General features: G+C 64.7%; 1 protein-coding gene across 7 annotated transcripts in view; it reads right to left on the reverse strand.

Moving 5' to 3' along the window:
• Window positions 1-5,735, reverse strand: part of CACNG5 (calcium voltage-gated channel auxiliary subunit gamma 5) — a 29,795-nt gene extending 24,060 nt beyond the window's left edge. For all 7 annotated transcript variants that reach the window (XM_081580762.1, XM_081580766.1, XM_081580767.1 and 4 more), the window contains exon 1: window positions 5,632-5,735. The gene's annotated coding sequence lies outside the window, so the exon portion shown is untranslated. The remainder of the gene's footprint in view (window positions 1-5,631) is intronic.
• Between the last annotated feature and the right edge of the window lie 265 nt (window positions 5,736-6,000).

Here is a 6,000-nt window from a genome sequence, read left to right on the forward strand (position 1 = left end):
GTGCCAGCCCCAGGCCGGGGCGCTCCTGCTGCGGCCCCCACCCCGCCCGGAAGACTCGAGGGCTGCTCCCCACACCCCTCCTGCCTCAGGCAGCCGGGCAGGTGCAGAAAGGGCCATCCACCCATCGGGCGTCTTCTTCCAGTGAATAAAGATTCCAGCAGTGACGGGACTGCCCTGGTGGTCCAGTGGTCACGAGTCTGCCTGGAAATGCAGGGGATGGGGGTGTGATTCCTGGTCAGGGAGCCAAGAGCTCACGTGTCACAGAGCGACCAAGCCTTCTCGCCCCAACTAGAGAGTCTGTGCGCCAGCCTGACACGGTGACGGTCCCTTGTGCCAGAGCTCAGACCTGATGCAGCCAGAGAGATGGATGATAGATGGCAGACAGATAGATAGGTGATAGATGATAGACTGATTGATAGAGAGATGACAGATAGATAGACAGACAGATTAAAGAATCCAGCAAGGAGAGCTGGGGCCTGTCTGCCCGGCAAGCTCATCCCTGGAAACCGCGGGCTGCAGGGACCGCGGAGCCCCAGGAAGCAGCCCTCCCCACGGGGCACCCGCCTCCTGAGAGGGCCTCACAGCCTCGACAGCCCTGCACACGCCGGTCCAGAGACGTCTGCCCCAGGGTCTCCCATTCGGCATTTCAGCCAGGGGGGAGACACCCCGTGTGGGGTGGGGGTGGGGTGGGGGGGTGAGCGCGGTGCGGCCAGGGAGGTCGTCTGCATCCTGTGCAGATGCCCGAGTCTTAACTTTCAGGTAAGCTTTAAACCCACTTTTCCAGGTATTAATAGGAGCCTATTTCTGAGGTGAGTGACCTGAAAAGTGGTTGGCTGAGATTCTCGAACCAGAGTCTTGGGGGCTGCGGGGTGGAGCCTGTGGGGGCCGCCCCACCCCCTGGGCTACGTGGCGGGGTGGAGCTTCCGGGGGCTTGCTCCGAGGAGGAGCCCGGTGGGCATTGCTGAGGAGCCCAGAGCCTGACCCGAGGGGACTGTAACTCAGAAAGGGTGCCGCCTCCCCAGGTCTCGGGAAGGGGAGGGAGACGGAGGCTTGACTTCCCTCGACCTCTGGAGACCTTGCTGTGACCTCTCCAGATGGCGGGGCTGCAGCCCAGCAAACAGATGCTGGAATCCCGACCAAGAGCCCGTGGCTGAGCGAGAGGGGAGGGTGCGGCCTGCCCCCCTCCCCCGGCTTCCTGGGGGCGCAGGGGACCAAGGACGACACCCCTACCCGCAGAGCCCAGGCCTCGCGGGGCTCCGGCCCGGCCCAAGGCCACGCACAGCTTGTGAGCGGCTGAGCTGAGAGTTAAGACCCACTTCTGTGCGGCTGCCAAGGCCACGTTTCAGTCTGAGACTGCAGAGTGTGGACGCTCAAGTGCGCGTCCCAGGGGGGCTCCGCACAGGCTTCACATTCTGGGCTTTGGGAGGAGGCGAGGAGATGCCGCTCACCTGAAGGTGGAGGCTGGGCTGGCTTCCCTCCAGCCGGGGAGTGGGGAGCGCTCCAGGCCTTTACTCTCAGAGACAAAGCCCGGGGGCCTGACTGCTCCCGCCCCACGCCTCCTCCTCCTGCTCCTAGACCTTCTCCTCCTGCTGCTCGGAGGCCCCAGGGCCCCTCATCAGGGGGCCTTCTCTGAGCCCCTCTGGGAAATGGCACCCCCCACCCTGACCAGCACCCCTCACCCCGACCAAGACTCCCTCACCCAGGCCCCCTGACCAGCACCCCTCACCCCCCCACCCCGACCAGCACCCCTCACCCCACCCCCCTGACCAGCGCCCCCCTGGCCCCGCCCCACCCTCCTCTCCAGCACGCGGCCTGCTGGCATGTTCTTTCTTTAGCACATGTGGCCTGTCTCCCTCTAAAGAAAGCTTACTTCTAAGGGAATGGGATGAAAGTCTGTTTTCTTCACAGTCAGGGCCCAGTGGGGTTGGCAGTGGACGACGCTGGCCTCCGCGGGACCTGGGGCCTGCCTCCGGGGGACATGTTTGGTTGTCACAAAGCAGGAGGGGTGTCTCCCCACTGGGGGAGGCCAGGGCTGCTCCTAAACACCCCGCCGAGCACAGGACCCCTCCCCCAAAGAATAATCTGCCCCAGAGGCCAGCAGTGCCTCCGCTGTGTGCCCGCTACTCACAGGAGCAGCCTGTACACAGTAGGCGCTCAAAGACGGACAAAGAACAAAGAGCTACTGTGGTCACTGTCACCACCACCATTATTCCTTAAGAACAGCCACGCTTGAGAACGGGCTTCCAGGAGGGCTAGTGGTAAAGCACTGGCCTGTCAACGTAGGAGACATAAGAGACGCGGGTTTGGTCCCTGGGTCAGGAAGATCCCCTGGAGGGGGAAATGGCAACCCACTCCAATATCTTGCCTGGGAAACCCCATGGACGGAGGAGCCTGGCGGGCCACCGTCCATGGGACCGCAAAGAGTCAGACACGACTGAATAAATTTAGCACGCACAGTTGAGAACAATCTTTAAGGATGGCCGTCCTCTGGGGCTTCATGGCAACAGGTCGTCCCGGGGACCCACGACTTCTGAGCCCCGGGCTGAGTTCTGCACCCGGATGAGCGGCAGACGGTCACCACTGGGCCACCGGCAGGCAGGCCCAATCCACAGCTCAGGCCCCGAGAGCCCGTGACACTGGCCTGCCCCTCCTGCAGCGGGCCTGCTGGGGGCCCCTCAACAGGGGCGGTCAGTTCTCACCCCCACGTCCCCCAGCACTGGCCCTTATGTTGGAAGACCCAGGACCGCGTGCCTGGCCGGGCCAGTGGCCACCTCCACGAGCTTTAAGGTGACCCCAGCCAACCCGGCAGCCCCGGAGACTCAGGGTCTGTGTGAATCACGCTGTTCCTGCTCTTTTCCAGGGAAGGCCGCGGGGGGGCTGTGGGGACGCATGGGGCCCCCCTCTCCCCCCACCCCGCCAGCACAGCCCAGCATTTGCTGACCTGACAAATAACGCGACGGTTTTAAACGGCCAGAGCAGCCAGCCAGGCTTCCTCAGAGCTAAGAGCACCTCCTATACCCAGAGCACATCACACCCCACGCGGCTGCGCTGTCTCAGGGTGGGGAGGAGGAGGCAGGCCACTGGCCCCCCTCCACGGGACTAGAAGCTTCTATCTGCTGTTCCTCGTTCAGCAGACGGCCTGCCCCACAGTCCCGCTGAGAATTCCCACTGAGGTTCATAACTTTCCCTGCCTGACTTCCCCCAGCCCGACTCCCCAAACCCTTCCTTCTCCTGGGAGCTCACAGCCACACCTTTCTCCGCAGAACTCAGGGGCCGGCCAGCACATACCTTCTTCCTCTCCCACCCTCTTCACCTCCTCTTTCCTCCCCTCTCCATCTCCCCTCAGGTCCTGAAAGCCTTTAAACAAGTCACCTATGCTTAGGTTTGTAGCTGACTTAACTGGGTACAAAGCTACACATAGGCAAAGGAATGAGTCTCTAATGGTGGAATATTAGGCAGCAGACAGTTAGGTTTAGGGGAACAGGATGCCATCTGGTGGGTTTTCCTGGTGTCCCTGAGGTCACAAGTAGCTGGTCCTGATTATGCCAGGGAGGAAGGCTGACCCAAAACCCAGGATGGACGGAAGGAGCAGCTGTGTGCTCAGTGACCATCCAGGAATGATCCAGGAGGCTGTGCGGGGCAGGCTCAGGGCAGCAAGGGCTGGAAGCCTGAGCAGGAGGGTCAGCTCCCCCGAGGTGGGGCTGGGGAGAGACTGGGTTCCTATGTCCCACCTGCTTTCTGGGAACCTGAGCCCAATCTGTGAGCGTCTCTGATACAATGACTCACACCCCTGCCCCCAGCTCTGAGGACGGCACGAGGGGTCCTGACCTCTCGAGTCCAGGGTCCAAGAGTCAGGTGGGGACTGGAGGAAGCAGAGTCAACCGGCCTGGGTGGGCACCGGTGAGCCAACACTGACCCCTGTGTCCCTGCCCCGCGTCACACCCCGGCCCCCTTCCACAGATGAGGGTGTTTCCCACCATGACCTGTGGCCTCTGCCTCCTCAGGTCAAGTGTGAACAGTTCAAGCAACCTCCCCCTGTACTCCCCTCCCTGACTGCAAGCCACGGAACCCCAACTCACTGGCCGTGAATGGCCGAGGTCTCAAAGCCGGCTCCCAGCTGGGGTGTGAGGAGTACAGCTCACTAGGATGCCCCATGCCACAAACCGACACGGGTGCACAGGGCACCCCGCTCCACCCCCCCCCCCCGGGGCATCCGCCAGCATCCACAGGTAAGAGGGAGGCTGAAGTCTGGGGTGGGGGTGTCTTGGTGGCCACTACAATTTTTGCCTCCTTTCCAAGCACCCCGGGGACCTGGCTCTGTGACACGTCCCCAGCTACCTCCAGCTGCCAAGTCGGTGGAGCAGTGAGGCCCAGCTCATGTGTCTCAGGCAGGCGGGGGGCTCGAGAGGGAGTGCCGGCTGTGGGTCAGCAGAGCGTGCAGCCAGTCGAGATGCTGTGGTCCTGGGATGTCCCGGGGCCAGGACACCAGATCTGAGCCAAGGACCCCTGTGCCCAGCCCGGTGCAATCTGGGCTGTTAATTCATCAAACCTGGGCACGTGGGGCTGCGGGAGTGGGCGGCAGTGGGGGCCCGTCCTGTTCTCCCAGGGTGGTGTGGGGCAGGGGCCGGTGCAGGGACAGCTGCGGTGTGGCTTCTGTCAAACTAAGCCAGGCCCCCACCTGGGGCCCCTCTGCTGGGTCCTGCTCTTGTCCAGTAAGTGGTGGATCCCTGCCCCTTCCCTATCGAGTCTCAGCCATAAGAAGGGAAACTGATATGACCAGTCCCGGCGAGGGGGGCAGGTGAGAGCCGGTGGCCCCAGCACTGAGAGCAGTCACCCGGGTCAGAACTGGGGGGCTCAGAATGTGAACCCTCAGCACCCCCCCTCCCCCTGCCCAGCCAGGTCCCAGGGGATTCTCTCTTCAATCCTAGGAAGAAGCAATCTGACTTCATTAAAAAATTTTAGCACCCTGAGTCTTCATCAGCTGCCAAATTAGAGTGAGAGCAGAGAGATAGGCTAAGTCTTTGGAACGGGGAGGGGCTTGGAGGAACGGGGAGACGCGTCGCTGTGTTTCTGGGGGCTGCCATCTCTCACTGCATCTGCCCGCATGTCCCCCGGCCCCGCACCCGCGTCTCGCCGCGGGTCCATCTCTGCTCCGCGTCCTCTGGCCGGACACGTCCTCCTGTCCCCCTGGACGGAGCATCCTCGCCACCCCCACCGTCCCCGCGGCCCCGCCGGGGAGTCCGGACCGGCAGCCCAGCTCGACAGGTGGTGGGGGGCTTCCCCCCGCACCACCCCGATAATCGCTGCCCGCGGCGCTATTCAAGTTTGTCGTGGGCGTGTGCGCTCGGCTTTGGAGAGGGTAGTCCAGCCGCGCCCGCACAGAGGCGGCGTCGTCACCTCCCCCGCCACCCGCGAGACAGACAGACAGACACGCACACACACGCACACACACTCCCCTCACCGCGCCCCTTCCTTCAGCTCGCGGGGCTGGGGCGCGCGCACTCGGGGACAGTCCGGCCCCCGCCCGGCCCCGCGGTAATGGGGGGGACCCCGCGCGGCGGCCCAGGCTCGGGGGGCTCGGCCCCTGGGGGCCCGCGAGGGGAGAGGCGGTCCCCGGTCCCCGGCTCCTACCTCGCTGGAGCGGCAGCGGCCCGGCCTTGGTCGCGGGTCCCTCGCCGGCTCCGCGCGGGGCTCGGGGAGCCCGCCCCGTCCGTCAGTCCGTCCGCACGAACAGCGAACAGCGCCGGCGACCGCGGCCGCAGCTTGGCTCAGGAGGGCGGGGCCGGCGGGGCGGGGCGGGGCGGGGCGGGGCCTCTGTCCTCGGCCGCTGTGATCTAGGGGGGCCCTGCGCTCGCGGGTTCCACCCGGGAGGTGCGCGCGTGGCCAGGACACAGCTCCGCGGGGCTTGCAGGTGGAGAGTCGGGGGCTGGGGTGGGGAGCAGAGGGATCCGGGGGCCGCCTAGAGCTTGGCCAGGACCCGCCTCCCCCCGGCCCCCCGCC

The sequence above is a fragment of the Giraffa tippelskirchi genome, chromosome 3, assembly GCF_054371585.1.
Source record: "Giraffa tippelskirchi isolate mGirTip1 chromosome 3, T2T-mGirTip1v1.2.pri, whole genome shotgun sequence".
In the NCBI taxonomy this organism is placed as follows: Eukaryota; Metazoa; Chordata; class Mammalia; order Artiodactyla; family Giraffidae; genus Giraffa; species Giraffa tippelskirchi.